Source organism: Balaenoptera musculus, chromosome X, assembly GCF_009873245.2.
Source record: "Balaenoptera musculus isolate JJ_BM4_2016_0621 chromosome X, mBalMus1.pri.v3, whole genome shotgun sequence".
NCBI lineage: Eukaryota > Metazoa > Chordata > Mammalia > Artiodactyla > Balaenopteridae > Balaenoptera > Balaenoptera musculus.
In genome coordinates this window covers 80,471,151-80,491,341 of record NC_045806.1, presented here as the reverse complement: position 1 = coordinate 80,491,341, position 20,191 = coordinate 80,471,151, and the positions used below count along the sequence as shown (strand labels likewise).

The 20,191-nt window shown below is 38.2% G+C and overlaps 1 long non-coding RNA gene across 1 annotated transcript in view; it reads left to right on the top strand.

Moving 5' to 3' along the window:
• The window catches only part of LOC118888631, a 469,307-nt gene that overhangs the window by 2,806 nt on the left and 446,310 nt on the right, over window positions 1-20,191 (top strand). Inside the window, exon 3 of the long non-coding RNA XR_005018339.1 lies at window positions 17,012-17,096. This is a non-coding gene — a long non-coding RNA (uncharacterized LOC118888631). The remainder of the gene's footprint in view (window positions 1-17,011; window positions 17,097-20,191) is intronic.

The window sequence follows — 20,191 nt, the reverse complement described above, 5'->3', positions numbered from 1 at the left end:
TCCTGGGACACACAAATAGGCCGGTGGATGGAGAGACATCTTTTCTCTGATGCTGCAGAAAGAAGAAGGCTACTACCATCAGTTGGGACTTCAAAAGTGTGTGTTAGACCCGCTGACCTTGTAGTCTCTCCCTCTGGCCTCTCATGAGTTTAGCACCCGGTTAACATTAAAAGCCAGCCCTGGGAAAAAAGAAAGATAAAAGGCTGCTAGGCTCTTTCTTCAAACTGATCTTAGAGCCATCCATTACCCCAGAGGTTTCTTTTTATTTTTTCAATTGGGGTATAGTTGTTTTACTATGTTGTGCTAGTTTCTACTGTACAGCTAAGTGAAGCAGAGGTCCCTGTGCTATACAGCAGGTTCTCATTAGTTATCTATTTTATACATATTAGTGTGTATATGTTAGTCGCAATCTCCCAATTCATCCTGATGATCCTTACTAGTATCACTCTGGCTTTCTGTGCCTCCCTTCTGCTACGTGTTCTCATCTAAACAATCTGGGCCATTAATAGAGAAATTAAAGCCAACATGGATTAGACAAAAGTAAGAAATAACCACCTCCAAGGTTATGGAAAAATATTTATGAATTAAAGGTCGCCTGAGAATAAACAAATATTTATTAAGCACATACTACATGGGCAACACCAAACTAGACGTCGTGCAAATAAAAAAGTACCAGATGTTCTGCTCTAAAGGCATATATGTCTTCCTGAAGAATCTCCTGTTCTGCAAAATTGCACACTAAAAATAACAGGGCTTCTGGGGAAAACGTGGTTAGGGAAGGTCACTTAAACCCAATGCAAATTTGTAATCAGAGCACTAATGTAAACAATAACCATCCTAATAAAAACACTCAGGAGGTTGAATCTCCACTGGCATCTGCACCCAGCATCACAGCCATCAATGCTTGGTAGCCCTTCACGCTTCCTCTTTCCCCAATGTGAATCCTCAAGGGCATTTACTTTTAATAGATGCCATTTTCATCAGAATTAAAAATCTAATTGAGGAGTAACCAACTTTTTAGAATCACACGGTGAAAGGTCTTCACAGCTTCATTATCAGGACTCACAGCTTCACCAGCTAGTTTAATGTGATGGGAAATGTAGAGGTTGTTGAAATCACTAAACCAGTCACAAAAAAGGGGCAGTTTTGTGTAGGATTCTTTTTTTCTGAAAGTCTTCATATTGTGAAGGCTTCTCTTTAATTGTGAGAAAGCTGGCTCCTGATCACGTCAAAACTTAAAGTGCTAAAACACTTCACATGTGAACCAGCTGGCCTTCCACCTAATTTTACTTACACCATTCTCCTATTTACCAATCACTAATGCGCTATTTGTGGTACACAAACCCTTGTAATGGAACAGAGTGTAAAATATAAATTCTTTGCCATCAAAGGTATAAAATCTGCTTGAGAAAACAAACAAGGAAACGAATGTGTGGAGCAGTAAGAGCAAATTGGCTGCCTAATTCGGAGGTCCTGACTTGAAATTCCAGATAATGTGGTGAAGGGGTGAGATTTGTCAGGCCTTGAATAGATGAAGAAGTTTTCAAGGAGAACTTGAACTGCCAAGGGCTGAAGCAGAAATCATACTTGAATAGCCAAAGCAAAGAAAGGAAGTAAGGAAAAGACAACATATGGAATGGCCTGGAAACAATACTGACCAATAATGTAGAGGGGCCAGTGGGGCTTGAGTAGAATGGTGAGAACATAGATGTTGAATAATAGTAGGAAACATGGTTCTCCCCATAGCATTTGCCCAGTATGTAAACAGATTTAAATATAAGACATAATAGTAGTGACTGATAAGGATATTTAGCAGGAATGTTATAAAATAAAGGAATATTTTAAGGAGCTGGTCTGGCAGTGGTATGCAGAATAACTGGACACTGATTCTCAAACGTATTTTTCTCTCAGTGCAGAATTCCTTTTCCCCCAAACAAAACCTTTACAGAAGCTCAGTATGTACGACAGATACAAATCTAGCTGACCTGTTTGAAGTTACTGTGGGAATGGAGATTGCAGTCCTCATGACCGCTTGGCTTCTCTCTTATCCTCTGAGGCGACCCTTTGAGGCACCAGTGCTGAACTCTAGCTAAAACTAGATAGAGTCCTTTTGGATAAAGTCATGAGGATCAGAACTAGAGTAGCCCCAGAGGAAATAAAGAGAAAGGAACGAATCCAAGAGATGTTTAAAGGAACACACTGTTCCTCTCCACAGATTACATCCAGGAAACAAAGGGAATGAAAAAGTAAACAAGAATTACTAAAACGTTGGCCCAAGGCAATAAAAACCTAGTAGTAAACTGGGAGATAGTATCTTAACAGGTACTTGTTGGCAGGCAGAGCCAGACCAAGGAGCCTGATACCCAGACACTAAAGAGACTCGTTAGGGCAGGACAGGAAAGCTAACAAGGTTCCTGTAGTCACCAACAGAAAGAGTCTGGAAACGCTGGTAAAGCAGAAGGGTTGTGTAACAGTAGGCAAGAAGGCAGACAGCTAAACTCTGGAAGTCTAACGATGGATGTCCTGTCAGGCAGGCAGAGAATAGAATCCAGTCTGGTGGCAGGCACCAGGCAGAGAATGAAGTACGTAGTAGGAATCCAGTCAGGGGGTTTGGGATTAAGAAACAAACGCACAATCCCTTAAGAGGTCTGGCAAAACAGTGCTAAACAAGGCAGTGCACCAAGCCTAAATGAATCGCCATGTCAGGTGAAGTCCACGAGAAAAGGCAGAGACAGGCGAATAAAAATGGCACCCAAGAGACCCAGTTACTTCAACTGGTCTGTGAGATCTAAGTAGGACCAGAAGCAATAGGCCCACTGGATGCTAAGCCACCAAACTACTGAAATACTGCTCCTTAAATCCTCTCTGACTAGGAGCAGGATTGGTCCCAGTAGAAGAAAAGTGGACAGCAAGAAAAGGCCTGGAAACAGTAATGACCAATAATGGTCACTTACCTGAAGGTAAAGGTTAATGTGTTGAGTTGTGATGATTACAAGGTTTGGTGCAGCTAAGACATAGCCCCACAAAAATTAGTCCAAGAGATAATAGTGCCAATGTCTCCTTTTGGGGAAAATGTTGAGACTGCTAGAGACTGAGAATTCCCAGATTCGTGCTATCTATGGTTTTATACAGTATGCTGAAAAGCAACCCTTTGAATTTTATCTGGAAAATATGCTTCTAACAAAGAACAGACTTCCTGTTCTACATGAACCAAAGCCCCCAGAGTGCTTTTCAAGAGTGGCTTAACAGATCATAAATGGCAATTGTCCAATCTATAAGTTACTAGGACATAAATGTAGTAATAAACAGTGAGAGAAAAACGTTCGGTTTGCTTGCTAAATTATGTGGATCACAGAAGCACACATTGATGGTTATAGGGATGCTATCTATTTAATGAAATTGAGTTTCTTTTTTTAAATCAGTATAAACAGTCTCTTGAAGATGAGTATAGTTCAAAATTGAGACTACAATTATGCAATTAAAATTGATTGTCTCTTTTACTTTGTGGTTTGTGTTTATTTTCTGACCTTTTCAAAATATAATTAACTACATGAAAATTAAGGAATACCTGTTTGACATCTGTAAACAATAAAAACATTTTCATATCTGGGCATCAGTAGTTAGGTAAGTCTTAGAAATAGGTTTATTTTTCTTTTACATATTCTCCCATATAAATTTTAACAGCTTTATTGAGATATAATTCACATAACATACAATTCACCTTTTTAAATGTACAATTCAGTGGTTTTTAGTATATTCCCAGAATTGTACAACCATCACTGCAATCAATTTTAGAATTTTTTCATTCATTGCACTGAAAAGGATCCCTTCCTTAGCCATCTTCCCTCCCCAGTCCTCCCAAACCACTCCTCGGACCCACCCCCTCAACCCCCAGCCCAAGGCAACCACTAATTTACTTTATGTCTCTGTAGATTTGCCTGTTCTGGACATTTCACATAAATAGAGTCATACAATATATGGCGTTTTGTGACTGGCTTCTTTCTCTGAGAATAATACTTTCAAGGTTCAAGCATCCCACATCAGTTTTTATTTGTTCATTATTACCTATTTTTTTCTTGGATGCAAATACAGATCAGTTGTTTAAGCCACCTCACCTGTTATACACACAGTGACATATACCTACTTAAAATTCCAAAGAGTTGACATTTTCACACAAACACCAACCTTGCCCCTCCTTTCCTGGCAAAACCAGGAGATCTGGGGTTTGATTTTCCTATACAGTGATATAACAGAAGAATTTATTTCTGACCCAGGGCCTAATGTTTTATGGAAATGACCACAAGCACCATACTTAATCAAGTATACATTATGTACCAGAATAACTCTTAGAAGTTTACATAAATGAATTCAACAGAGAAACCCAGAAACCAATTACATTAAATTGTGTTTTACCTAATACAGTAGCAGAGAATATATAGGTCTTTACCTTCAAGTGTTCCATTGTAACATTTTAGAAGCTAAAATGTACATCAGATTCATTCAGGAGGTCTTCTTTGAGATTTGCACATGAACTTTTAAGAAAATTTTTGGGAAAGACTTTTCATCATTGGATGATTAATTGAAAACTAGATTCTAGGATATCTATTTTGCTGCTACTTTTATTGTATTTATTTATCTTCTCTAGTAGCCCTGTGTCATTGGCTTCTGCTGCCTTCAAAACAGAAAGGCTAATGTGAGCTGCCGTCTCATCAGTACTAGCAGCTTCGCCTCACACCCTGACATTATACAAGGGCAGACCTGCCTCTAAACTCTATGAACCAACCCTGATTTGCATCAAAATTTCCATCCTTTAATCCCTCACCATGTTGTTGCTTTACACCATCAAAATGCCTCAAAGCCTTGGCTTCGATAGTGGCCAAATTCAAAGACACACAGGGCCAAGCTTGATCCTAAATCTACAGAATAAATCTTTTCCATCACAGGCACAGCCCTGTGATAATATATAACTGTTATTAAAAGATTGCTTTCTTCCCTTTTACACTATTTTCGATTATTAAAACTGTAAAGTAATTAGATTTTATTTTAGCTAGTATATTAGAACTTATACATATAATTTTAATTAAATAATACATTAACACATATTGAGTAATAACTATATCTAGGGCATGGTGCTAAGGATAAGTGACATACACTATGAACGATCTCAATGGGCTTAGGATGTAGTCAAGGCAACTGACAAGTAAGTATACATTTAACTGCAAAAGAATGTTACAGAAGCATATAGGAGGAAGAGAATAGGGGAGGTTTCTTGGAAAAGCTGAACCTTTAAGTAGTATCCCAAAAGTTGAAAATTAGAGAAAAGGGCATTTGAGAAAGAGGGAACAGCATGACCTACAGCATAGAGAAAGGAAAATGTGGGCTGAGTTTGGAAACTGACTAGTCATCTAATGGGGCTGGAGGGTAGGTTTTGTAATTGTATAGTGGGGGATAAAGCTGGGAAAGCACAATGAGACCAAGGCAGGAAGTCTTGGAATGCCATCCTGAACTCTGAATTTATTATTTAAGCTGTGGAGAGTCATGAGAGATATATGAACAGGAAAAACACATGATTAGCCCTATGTTTTAGGGAAATGCTCTGGCATTGGTATGTAGGATGGTTGTAAGATGAGAAACTAGAGGTGGGGGATATATTAGGATACCACTTTCAAAAGCCATTCTCTCACTGGGGAATAAGTATGTTAGCTCAACCTGAGTGCCAGCAATAGGAACCTGACATCATGTAGGTATCCAAGATAGTCCAGAGAAGGAGGAGCTAGAAGGATGAGCCAAGGCAAAATCTGCTAAGAATAACCAATGAGTCAAAAATAAATAGGGAATTCCTTGGTGGCCTGGTGGTTAGGATTCCGGGCTTTCACTGCTGTGACCCAGGTTCTATCCCTGGTTGGGGAACTGAGATCTCACAAGCCAGGCGGTGCGGCAATCAATCAGTCAATTAATTAATGTAAAAATGCACAGGACTGGGACTTCCCTGGTGGCACAGTGGTTAAGAATCCACCTGCCAATGCAGGGGACACTGGTTCAATCCCTGGTCCGGGAAGATCCCACATGCCACAGAGCAACTAAGCCCGTGCCCCACAACTACTGAGCCTGCACTCTAGAGCCCGCGAGCCACAACTACTGAGCCTGTGTGCCACAACTACTGAAGCCTGTGCACCCTAGAGCCTGCGAGCCACAACTACTGAGCCTGTGTGCCACAACTACTGAAGCCTGTGCACCCTAGAGCCCGCACGCCACAACTACTGAGCCCACGTGCCACAACTACTGAAGCCCGCGCGCCTAGAGCCTGTACTCCGCAACAAGAGAAGCCAATGCAATGAGAAGCCTGTGCACTACAATGAAGAGTAGCCCCCCACTCACCACAACTAGAGAAAGCCTGCACGCAGCAACGAAGACCCAACACAACCAAAAATAAAAAATATAATAAAATAAATTTTTAAAAATTAAAAAAATGCACAGGACTGAAGTCTCCATTGGACTTGGCTTGTAGACCCAAAAGTTTGTAAGGTAGAGTCAGGATCGTAGGGAGAAGGTGTCTTAAGAAACAAAGGAGAATCAGTAGTAAACAGCCTGGAGGCATCCATAGCTTAACTTTATTGCTTGGTGGATATGAGATGCATGGATGTGTTGGGCTGGTTCAAGGGACCAGGGGCAGTTAGTTAGATATTTCGATGATAGTCTCACGATAATAAGACCATGAATTGGGGCAGTAGAAAAGAGAATGGAAAGATGGGAACAGATTTCACAGGTAATAGTCCCAGGATTTGATGACCTGTTATAGGCAATGGGGGAATGGGAAAAGTAGAAGATAATTCTGAGGTTTCAATACTGAATAACAGGGAGAGTGATAATATTGCAATGCAGATTAGGAATCTAGGAGGAGAAGTACACTTGGAAAATATAATACTGAGTTATGTATGAAAGAAACCACATTTCAGGTGCCTGCAGAAGGAAATGGCATTACACATTAGGTCTGGTGTTTTTGAGAAGGTTTGGAGACAGACATGAAGATTTAGAGTCATTTACATAACTATTAGGTGAAGATGTGGCAGTAGGTAAGATAACCAGGGAAGAGAGTATAGAGGGTTATGGGAAGCAAAGAAAGAAGTTTGTTAAAAGCTCATTTTTAAGTGTGGACAGAGGGAAAGAAGTCATCCAAGGATATCACTTAACAAAGTTTACTACTCCTGGCGGGTTCTTTGATTTCAGTACTGAGTGACAGGGAGGGTCGTGATAGCAGGATACTAGAATGCAGATTGGGAATCTGGGAAAAGAAACATTTTTGATATTGGATGGTGGGATGCTAAAAAAACATTCGGACAGGTAGGATGGGATCCAGGAAAGTACAATAACACAGAGGCCAGACATTAAAGAGATGGTAGCCAGCAGAAAAGTCAGAAAGGATGAAGCCTTTGGTGATAATAAGTACAGAAATTGGGAAACTGATGAGCAGATTTCTTCTTGGAAACAATACCCACTTGGAAGACTATACTCACGTTAAAATCAAGCTAATGTTGCTCAGAACTCCACCCTTGAGATGGCTTTCAGAGACAGTTCATCAACCAAACAATAAAAACAGTCTAGTTTCTTCAGAGAATACTCACTCTTGACATACACATGTGTCTCTGTTGGCTTCTTTCTCTCTTTAATTCCTCCCTTTTCTCTCTTCCCTCCTTTCTCTCCTTTATTCAGCTTAGTTCATTATCTTCCCCCTCCTGCCAGATGTAGTAGTTCTAACCCCCTCACTGCTCCATGAAAGTCTCTGCTGGAGTTGGCTTGTGACCAGACACAGGGTAGAGGGGCTATGTAAGGTGGAGGCTAGGTCCAAGGAGTCAAATTGAAGCTAATAGCCAGGGGGAGCAGTACTCAGAAAGTATCAGAAAGGAGACTGCCTGCCATATTTTATTTGTGTGCTGGAAGCCTGCTCTAAGTGCTAGAGGTTTATATCATGTAAATTACATTAAGTTAAAAAATGCCTAGATGTATCTTTATATATTAAAAAACATACACAAAGCACACAGATAGATAGACACATAGGTAATCCTTAATTTGTCCTGTTAATGTATACACATACGAACATATCCAAATTAATAATGACAGAGAGAATGAGTATGAATATGAGAGACCACGTTCATTTTGGTTATTGAGGAGTAGGTTGCACCTCATTTTCTAAATTTATTCTTCCTCTCAGTTACTTCTAGAAAGCTGAACTAGCTTAATTTGGACAGCAAGCTACATTTTAGAAATACGTTTCAGAAGCTTTAGCACATAAATCTTACATCTTGATTCTGAGTTCTTACCTCTAGAGAGCACAGTGAGTTTCTACCTTTAGAGTAACCCAAGATCATGGGCTCTGATTTAAAGACTTGCCTCTGGGTGATAGTGGCATATCCAGAGAGTTTACCACGTGGGCCTCAGAGGTCAGGATTCTTAGCCACACCTGCCAGCTCTGCACATCAAGGCAGTTCACAGGAAAGGGCCTAGTGGACAAGCCATAGAGATAGAACGGTGATCTGTATGAACAGTGTTGATCTAGAACAGTGGTTCTCAAAGTATAGTCTCCAGAGCAACAGCATCAGCATCAGCTGGAAGCTTGTTAGAACTAAAAATTCTCGAGCACCGGGCTTCCCTGGTGGCGCAGTGGTTGAGAATCTGCCTGCCGATGCAGGGGACACGGGTTCGTGCCCTGGTCTGGGAAGATCCCACATGCCGCGGAGCAACTGGGCCCGTGAGCCGCAATTACTGAGCCTGCGCGTCTGGAGCCTGTGCTCCGCAACAAGAGAGGCCGCGATAGTGAGAGGCCCGCGCATCGCGATGAAGAGTGGCCCCCGCTTGCCACAACTAGAGAAAGCCCTCGCACAGAAACGAAGACCCAACACAGCCATAAATAAATAAAAATAAAAATAAAAATTATTTAAAAAATTCTCGAGCACCAACCCAGACCTACTGGATCAGAAGCTGTATGGTGTAATCCAGCAATCCGTGTTTAACGAGCCCTCCAGGTGATTCTGATGCATGCTCAAGTTTGAGAACCACTGCGGTAAAAGAAAACAAATCATGAGCAGGAGGGTTATAGGACAGAGGAGAGAGGACAACAAGGTACCAGCAAGGGAGATGGAATTGAATGAAGGAGGTGGAATCCTGAATTGTACCTCTCCGACTGCCATCCCAAGAACAACACTTCCATTCAGATGTTTTCAAGTGCTAAACTGCATGTTTAAAATATAGCAATAAATGGAATGGAATGAGAGACCAAATGCTGAACGAAGGGTGAGAACAGAGTCAGGAGTAAATGGTAGAAGAAAAGGATCAAATCCAAACCAGCAGGAGCTGTCAGGAGTAGAGCAAAGCACAGCAGTGGTAGATGAGCAAAAGAGGCAAATTGGTTGCTTCTGATAGTTTAGGAAAACTCTGATGCCCCTGACACTCAATATTGTACTACCAGAGAGAACAAGCAGCTCCAGGGGTGGCGATGGGATCAAGGAGATGGGATATATTTATATTCAAAACTTATCTGAGTTCACACATGAAGGAAACAAGACATTACTGTAATCCAGGCCCTTGATATTTCAGCAGGGAATATGGCTTATGAAACCACCTTATTCCACATTAACAGCTCTCAGCTGTGCATGGAATTTCTAATGTGAACAGAAATCAATGGATCTCTAAGAAAGGAGATACATTTAAATCTGAGTAAGATGGTTTGTGACCTAGTCTTTGTCATAACTTGGATATACTCTGCTAGGAGGCTTTATGGTTATCAGTAACACAAGTCTGTAAGGAGAGGAAACTAACTAGGAGTGGTAGAGACCCAGGTATTTAAGGTCAAGGATCTGGGAGAACCAATTTATCTGTACAGTGTGGCTTGGGGGTGGTGGGGAAGGGCAAGGAGGCAGTCAGTCAGGTAGTAAGGCTTGGCAGGCTCCACTGTAATGCAAGCTGTAGTCAGTACCTGAGTATCTAGTCAGACAGGTGGACCAAAACAGTGAGGGATCCACGCAACAAACGACTGTGTTCAGCATCAGGCAAAGAGTGACCTGTCTGATCAGGCAAGTATCAGATCCATCTGCATGTTGGTCCACAGGTCCAACTTCTTAACAGAATAGTTCTCAACCTATTTTATCCTGGGACTCACCTGATGGATGAAGATCCTTCGTTCAAATCTCCACTCCTCCACTACTTACTATATAATTTGGAGCATGTTGCTTCATTCCACTGTGCCAGTTTCCTCCTCTGTAAATCAGTACCTACTTCATAGTGCTGATGAGGCTGAAATGAGATAGTGCATGTCAAATGATTGACTCAGGGTCTGCTACATAAAGTGCTGAATACATTTCAGCTATCATCATGAGAGGAAGTACACATTATGGTTTACTCCACCTTTTATGAGACATTATGACCTTGGCCAAGTAACTTAACTTTACTATGCCTTAGTTTCCTCATAAATAAAATGGGGTTAAGAATAATACTTCCATCATAGGGTGCTTTCAGAATGAGATTAATTAATGCATAGAAAATGCTTAGTGCAGTACTTGGCACATAGTAAGTACTCATTAACTGTTAACTACAATTATTACTTCTCGCAGTTATGTGCAATTCCCTGAACTCTTTATTGAGGTGTAATTGACAGATAACAAACTACACATATTAAAGTGTATGAGTTGATAAAATTTGTATCCAAAATAGTCAAATTCATAGACGTGAAGAATAGAATGGTGGTTGCCAGGGGTTAGGGCAGGGAGGGAAAGGGGAATTGCTAATCAACAGGTATAATTCAGTTATGCAAGATGAATAGGCTCTAGAGATCTGCTGTACAACATCATGCCTATAGATAATACTGTATTGTACACTTGAAAATCTGTTAAGAGGGTAGATCTCCTGTTGAATGTTCTTACCACAATTAAATACTTTAAAAATGACATATGTATATAACCTTGTGCAACTATCAGCTCAGTCAAGAACATGAACATATCCATCAGCCCAAAAGAGTTTCCTCCTGCCCCTGTGTAGCTCCTCCTTCACACTCCAAGCTTGTCCCCAGGCAAACGATGATCTGCTTTCTGTCACTGTAGATTAGTGACAAAAAAAACTGCATTTTTATACAGTTTCGTATAAATGCAATCATTATAGTATATACTCATTTTTCCTCTGGCTTATTTCACTCGGCATCTTTATTTTGAGATTCAACCAAGCTGTTGGATTCTTATTGCTGAGTAGTATTCCATTGTATGGATATACCACAGTTTGTGTATTCAAGTATGTCTTCATGTATACATAGACTTTCATTTCTTTCAAGAAAATACCTAGGCATGGAATTGGCTGGGTCATATGGTAGCTGTATATCTAACTTGTTAAAAAACTGCCATGATTAGGGTGCATCCATACAGTAGAATGACTCCGCAGTAAGAGGATGAACAATTGATATGGAAAAAAATAGATAAGTCTCAAAATAATTATACCAAGTGAAAAAGAAAATAGTGCATAGTATATGATTCCATTTTCATTACATAGTATTCTTGGGAATGCAAAATAATCTATAATGACAGAAAGGAATCAATGGTTGCCTGGGCATCAGGGGAGGGAGACTGTAGGGGCAAGAGGGACGGATCAGAGAGGGACTTAGGAATCTTCTGGGACGGAGGTGTGTGTTAATAATCTTGATCATGGTGATGATTTCATGAGGATATGAATATGTCAGAGGTATCAAATTGTACTTTTAGATATAGACAATTTATTTTATATCAATGATGCCTCAGTAGAGCTGTTAAAAATGTGTCACAAATAAAAATATTTGTTTACATATCCAAAAAAAGATGTACAACATGATTAATATAATTAACACTGCTGTATGTTATATACGAAAGTTGTTAAGAGAATAAATCCTAAGAGTTCGCATCACAAGGAGAAGATACTTTTTTCTTTTTATTTTATATCTGTACGAGATGATGGATGATCATTAAACTTATAGTGGTAATGATTTCATGATGTATGTAAGTCAAGTCATTATGCTATATACCATGAATTTATACAGCGCTGTATGTCAATTATATCTCAATAAAACTGGATTGAAAAAAAAAGAAAAAAGAAACTGCCAAAGTGTTTTCCAAGGAAATTGTATAATTTTACATTCCCAACAGCAATGAATAAGAGTTCCAGTTGTCCTGTGTCCTTGGCATTACTTGTTAATGCCACTGTCTTTTAATTTAGCCATTCTGATAGATGCATGGTGGTATCTCGTGGTTTTAATTTGTATTTCTCTCATGACTAGTAATATTGAGCACCCTTTCACTGTTTATTTCCTATCTAAATATCTGAAGTATCTGCTCCAATATTTATTTTTAATTGGGTTGACGGTTTTCTCAGTATTGAGTTTTGACATTCTTCTTGTATTCTCAATGAAAGTCTTATAACAGATATATGCTTTGAGAATATTTTCTCCCAAACCTGTGGCTTGTTTTCTCATTCTATTAACAGTGTCTTTTGAAAAGCAGAGGTTTTAATTTTGATGAAATCACAATTTACTGATTTTTATTTTATTGACTGCACACTGGGTATGATATCTAAAAATCTTTGCATAACCCAAGTTCATGAAATTTTTCTCCTATGTTTTCTTATAGAAAGTTTATAGTTTTAGGTGTTACATTAAGGTCTATGATCCCTCCTCTGAGTTAAATTTTGTAATGGTGCAAGGGATTGAAATTCTGGTTTTATTTTTGTTTTTGTACATGGACATCCAATTGGTCCACTACCATTTGTTGAAAAACCATCTTCTATCCACCTTGCACTTTTCTCACACCTTTGTAAAAGATCAGTTGTCTATATATGTGTGGGTTTATTTCTGGACCGTTTATATTCTATTCATCTATTTGTCTATCTTAGATAAATACCACACTGTTTTTATTGCTGTAGTTCTATAATATGTATTGAAATTAGGTAGTATTAACCCTCTAACTTTGCTCTTCTCTTTCAAAGTTGCTTATATTTCTATATGAATTTTACAATCAGCTTGTAAATTTCTTTTTAAAAAAAGCCTTCTGGGTCTTTGTAGGAATGCATTGATTCTACAGATATATTTGGGAAGAATTGGCATCCTTACAAAATTTAGTCCTTCAATCCATGAAAAAGGTATCTTTCGCCATTTATTTAGGTCTTTTCTAATTTCTCTCAGTAATGGTTTCTGTTTTCAGTTTAAAGGTTTCACTTCTTTTGTCAGATCTGTTCCTAAATGTTTTATAGTTTTTGGTCTACTATATATGGTACTTTTAAATATTTTAGCTTCCTATAGGTCATTGCAAGTATATAAAAATACAATTGATTTTTATATACTGGTCTCATATCTTGCAACTTGGCTAAACTCACTTATGAATTCTAGTAGCTTTTTTGTAAATTCTATTGAATTTTCAATATAAACAATCATGTCTTCTGCATATAAAGACAGTTTTACTTAATCCTTTGCAATCTGGATGTATTTAATTTCTCTTTCACGCTGGGTAGCACAAGCTAAAACCACTAGTGATAATGTTGAATAGAAGTGTTTAGAGAGGGAATTCCCTGGCAGTCCAGTGGTTAAGACTCTGCATTTTCATTGCCGAGGGTGCGGGTTCAATCCCTGGTAGAGGAACTAAAATCCCACAAGCCCCACGGTTCAGCCAAAAAAAAAAAAAAAAAGTGGCTAGAGAGTGTTGGATTTTGTCGACTTCCTGATTTCAAAATTTAGTAGAAAGCTATAGTAATCAAGACTGTGTAGTACTCTTATAAAAATAAATCAGAAATAAACCAATCACTTATGGTTAATTGATTTTTTTTTTTTTGGCCATGCTGCATGGCTTGCAGGATCTTAGTTCCCTGACCAGGGATCGAACCTGGTCCCCCCAGCAGTGAAAGCACTGACTCCCAACCACTGGACTGCCAGGGAATTCCCTGGTCAATTGATTTTTGACAAGAGAACTTTTCAATGGAAAATAGTAGTTTTTTCAACAAATAGCACTGAGTCAACTGGGTATACACATGAAAAAGAAAGAAGTTGGATCCCCACTTCACATCATATACAACAATTAATTCAAAATGAACCAAAGACCTAAGTGGAGAAACTAAATCTATAAAACTCTTAGAAGAAAACATAGGTGTAAATATTTCTGACTTTGGTTCCTTATGTATAATAAAACAAAACAAAACAAAAAATGGAACTTCATTAAAATTAAACACTTCTGTGCTTCAGAGGACACCATCAAGAAAGTATTTGCAAATCATATATCTGATAAGGATCTAGTATCTAGAATATGTAAAAACCTCTTACAACTCAACAATAAAAAGACAAACAATCCAATGTAAAAAAGGGCAAAGCGTTCGAATAAACATTTCTCAGAAGAAGATATGAAAATGGCCAATAAGCACATGAAAAGATGCTCAATATCATTAGCCATTAAGGAGATGCAAATAATAACCACAATGAACATTTCTCAGAAGAAGATATGAAAATGGCCAATAAGCACATGAAAAGATGCTCAATATCATTAGCCATTAAGGAAATGCAAATAATAACCACAATGAGATACCACTTCACACTCACTATGATGGCTATAATCAAGAAGACAGAAAATAACAAGTGTTGGCAAGGATGTGGAGAAATTGGAACCCTCATACATAGCTGGTAGGAATATAAAATGGTACAGCTGCTTTGGAAAACAGTTTGGCAGTTTCTAAAAGAGTTGAACATAGAGTTGCCATGTGACACTACAATTTCACTCTTAGTTGTATACTCAAGAAAGTTAAAAATATATGTCCTCACAAAAACTGGTACATGAATATTTGTGCCACTATTATTCATAATAGTCAAAAGATGGAAACAACCCAAATACCCATCAGCTTACGAGTGGATAAACAAAATGTGTTATATCCATACAATAGATATTATTTAGCCATAAAAAATGAAGAGCTGTTTCATGTTATAACATGTATAAACCTTGAAGACATTATGCTAAGTGAAAGAAGCCTGTCACAAAAAGGTTACATATTGTATGATTCCATTTATATGAAATGTCCAGAATAGGCAAATCCAGAGACAAAAGTACATTGGTGGTTGGGGGAGGGGGATGGGGAGTGACTGGTTGTACAACTTTGTGAATATACTCATAACCACTGAACTGTACACTTTGAAGGGTTATGGTATGTGAATTATATCTCAATTTTTTAAAAAAGAATTTTTGTAGCGTGAATAGCCATGGAAAAGAGATAGTATTTTTCTCCTGAGATGACTACCCATTATAAGGTGACAAATTCAGGATTCCTCTCTTAAGATGTACCCTATTGCATGGGCAGGTATCTTTCCAGCCCTCTCTGCATCACCCTGTGGGAAATGGTGCTCAGGGACCTGGTACAAGTGCAGATACTCTAGCAAATGCTATTGTTGGTGTTAATAAACTGTCCTTTGTCTCTGACCCCAGCGTCTTTTGCCAGCATCTATGAAACTGTGCCAAACTTGTTAACTTGTACATAGGGTAAAATCTCAGACTCTTCAAAGTTCTTGACAAGGACCGTAAAATTAATTTAGTTCAACTTTCTCATTTTACATATTTCAAAGCTAAATCACATAGCTATGTATTTTATTTCAAGAAAGCCAAGGAAGAAGAAATCAATAGGAAGAAAAAATTGGTTTCTTTATGGAATGGGTTTATCAGCCCTTGACAACTTCGTCCTTAATTTGTTAGCATTTGTCATGCCATATTTCTTTTTATTTGTTAGACTCATATTAAAGTACCATTTTAAATACATGACTCCAAAGAGGATTCTCTGACCTTTTCTTAGTGGTATTTGCTGACCTAAAACCTTCTTCTTCCACTTGTAATAGCATCTTTGAAGGACTAAAGAGAAAATAGATCTATAATGAAGATTCACTGGTATATGTAGGGATCTGTGATCAATTTATCCTTGGTTATCAGGAAAATGGTGGTATTATGAAAAATAATTTAGACAGCATTGGATGTTTCTTGAAGTGTATCATAACTTCAGGATAACTTTTATAAAATAGGTATCTGCTAAGTGATACAGTGCTTGATAATAAGTCGAGTTATTTCACTACTTCTGTACCCTGGTTCTTTTTTTTTTTATAACTATTTTATTTTTATTTTTGGCTGTGTTGGGTCTTCGTTGCTGCGCAGGCTTTCTCTAGTTGCGGCGAGCGGGGGCTACTCTTCGTTGCGGTGCGTGGGCTTCTCATTGCCGTGGCTTCTCTTATTGTGAAGCACGGGCTCTAGGTACGTGGGCTTCAGTAGTTGTGGCACTCGGGCTCAGTAGTTGTGGCTTGCGGGCTTAGTTGCTCTGCAGTATGTGGGATCTTCCCAGACCAGGGCTCGAACCCGTGCCCCCTGCATTGGCAGGCGGATTCTTAACCACTGCGCCACAAGGGAAGCCCCTGTACCCTGGTTCTTATACATCATTAGGGATTGTTCTAGTTCTTGGCAAACAATTCATGTATAGTTTATTTATTTTTTAAAAACTGTCCTTGAATTTCAGAGTTCTTACATATATCCTTGTGTTCAGTGGTGGCTTAGCTTATAATATCTTATCAAAATAGATTTTTAATTTGTGTAACACACTCTGCAAGGTCATGACCATCATATTATGACAAAATGAACATATTTCTGCTGAGTTTTTGCTACAAATATAAACAGCACTTTACAAAGTTTTTATTAAAAAATATCTATATGGAATGGGTCTTAAGACTTTAGGCAAAAATTAAATAGATGAATAAATTGTCTTGAAAATAATAAGCTCTAATACTTTATGCAATAGTATTAATTAGGCAGTATTCTAGAGCTTAATATATTCCTTTATCTTGGTTGGGTCACCATGGGTCTAGCTGAATTTGCTCCTCAACATTGCATCTCCTCTGTAATAATATTTAGCACATTTTATTGTACTTGCTTGTTTATATTGATTCCCCTCCTCCAGACTGCAAACTCCTCAAGAACAAGAAATGTGTTTGTCTTTCCAGCTCTAGGACCTATGCCAGTGCCTGGAACAGAGTAGGCATCCAGAAATGAACATCGATCCCCCAGGCAGGTCATAGCTTTAGAAAGGTAACTCACAGTCAACTAGATTTTGCCAAAAAACCAATTTTTAAATTTATATTAGATGATATATATTTACAGGGACCTTTCTTTGTATTAATATGTGTGGAAACCTGAAATAATAACTGTTAATGGGCTGAATTGTTTATCCTCCCAAAATTCATATATTGAAGTCTTTTTTTTTAATTGACGTATAGTTGATTTATAATGGTGTGTTAGTTTCTGGTGTACAGCAAAGTGATTCAGTTATACATATATATACATATTCTTTTTCATATTATTTTCCATTATGGTTTATTATAGGATATTGAATATAGTTCCCTGTGCTATACAGTAGGACCTTGTTGTTTATCTATTTTATATATAGTAGTTTGTATATGCTAATCCCAACCTTCTAATTTATCCCTCTCCCACTCCCTTTCCCCTTTGGAAACCGTAAGTTTGTTTTCTATGTCTGTGAGTCTGTTTCTGTTTCGTAAGTAAGTTCATTTGTGTCATCATATATTGAAGTCTTAACCCCTGGTATCTCAGACTATAACTGTATTTGAAGATAGGGTCTTTAAAAAGGTAGATAAAATGAAATGAAGTCATTAGGGTGGGCCCTAATCCAATATGACGCATGCTTTTATAAAAAGAGATTAGGACAGAGAGACACACAGAGGGAAGACCATGTGAACACAGAGAGAAGTTTTGGTAGAATAAAAGGATTCTAAAATTGGAGGTTATAAGTACTCAGATATTTGAAAGCCGTTAGGTTTTATTTAAGAATATATAATTTTGGTAAGGCTTTATGAGATGAAAAGAATTATTGACATGCTGCTTATACATATATATCAAATATCTTGTACTTCCAGTTGAGAGGTATTTTTATTATATTCTACATCACTACTATCCTTCTTTGCATAATGGAGAGAAAAATTTCAGGAACAGGGGAGAATTCAAGAAAGGAAAAAGAATATCTTTATGCTTCCTCCCTCATCACTTTGGAGGAATCTTTGACCACCATAAAGGAAAATTTTGAAAAATATGTATTTTTTACATATTTTATAATATGTTAAAAAGTCTATAAATTTGAGAAATTTGAGGTTCTGAGGATTCAGAAAAAGGGTTCTGAATTCATAGTGAATTTGAAACAATTGCTCCTAATGGCATCCTAACTGACTAAAGGAATTAGTTGCTGGTAAACCTAAGAAGGTAAGAACACAGGCAATGCCTTATTGGATCAAATCAGTGACTCTCTCCAAGATACCAAGGGATATTTTGGTGGAAGTACCCTGTGCTTTCATTACAAAGCAATAACCTCAAAATGTTTTTCAAAACACCCTGAATATCCTAAAATGTCCTTTCATATCTCGTTAGGGATCTACAGTCAGCCAATTTCCTAAACCTTCCTTAGACCTATTTGTAGTAGAGTCTGTGCAGCCGAGTTAAGGGTACAAACTGCAGTCAGACAAACCTGGGTCGGAATCTTAGATCTTGGACAAGTAATTTCTCGGTGCCTCATTCTCCTCTGTAAAATGCGGATAACTAAAGCAGCTACTTAAGTTTTTTGGGAGTATTCAATGAGAAAATCATGTAAATCATTGAGCATAGGGCCTGACAATTAGTACATAGTAAGTCCTTGTTATTTTGTATTTTCAACCTGTACATTTTCTTGGTGTTAGTTATCAGGTCCATTTACTAATTAAAAGTGAAAACCTTTTTTACAATAAAGGTTGAGCTTTAAAAAGGTGAAATAATCATCTACATGGTTTGATTTTAAGAGTATCAGGAAGATTCCAACCCCTTCATTTCCCCTCCCCCCACATAAATACAGCATACTCTACTACTCACTTTCATTCCATCAATAAAGCTCCATTTCCTTATTGACTTTGATCAAAATTCAAGTCAAAATTCAGATGTCACCAGGGTGGGTACTTCTGACTCAAGCCATAGATTGAAGACAGGTGAAATTTTAAAAAGTAAAAAAAAAAAATAGATGTCCACTAAAAAAAAAAAAAAAAAGGTTGAATGAAGAATCTAAGTGTTCTTTCAATTCTCTGGGGAGAGACTAGGACAGGCACTGAATGGAGGAGAGTGGGGCAAGGGGTGCTAGGAGCTACCAGGGAAATGGAACTCTCCTCGACCATGGCTAGGGAAGCTATTTAGTGGAGTGCACTTTTTCCCAAAATAAGAATCACCTGGGTCATTCGTTAGACAAACAGACTCACAGGCCCTTGCCCTGCAATTTGGTAAATGTAGGGTGGGGTTAAGGAATCTGAAGGGTTAATGACCACTCAGGGGATTCTTAAAACCTGACAAGTTTGAAAAAAACTAGAGAGCTTAAGAGCCCAGGCTTTGGAATCAGACAACACCTGGGTTCAAATCCTAGCTCTCCTCCTTAAGGATGACTGATCATGAAGTTAATTAACCACCCTCAACCTCGGTTTCCATCTCCATAAAATGTTTGGGGATTAAATAAATTAATGTGTACAAGACATTTGTCTCACATTAGACACTGAAAAAGAGAATTGGTATTATTATTATCAAGTGTCTTTCGTTTCAATTCATTCATACTTATATATGAATCCTTAGAGTCTCCTGGGCAAGGTGCCAAAGTGGTCAATGATTTTCTAGAACTTTTTGTTTGCTTTCTGACATGTCCTTATCTTTGAAGCCAGAATTAGAGAAATTAGCACTGTTATTGTGATTAGCTGTTGTGGGCCACCTTTTATATCTTAATGCCTTATCATGTATATTAGGCATTCAGAATGTCTGAGGATTTCTATTTAGACCCTTTTCCATAGGCCCTGATATCACCTGTCCCTGAAAAGTTGATTTGCCTCGGAGTTACAGGGTTTTCAGACTTTAGTCTTCCGTCTGAGTTCCAACTTGAAAAGACCCAATAACACTCAACTTTGAGTTACAGTTTAAGCGAGGCTTTGAAAGCGCTTCAGAGATTGACTTCCAGGTTAGAAGGGGGCAGGGTGTCAGAGAAACAAATGAACAGACAGAGGAAGACAATGCAGGGAAAACGTTAAAGACACATCAACAGTAAAAAGGAAATGACCATGAAAAAGAGACAGAAAGGCAGGTTGACAGTGCCAGATAGAGGAAGGGGAAGG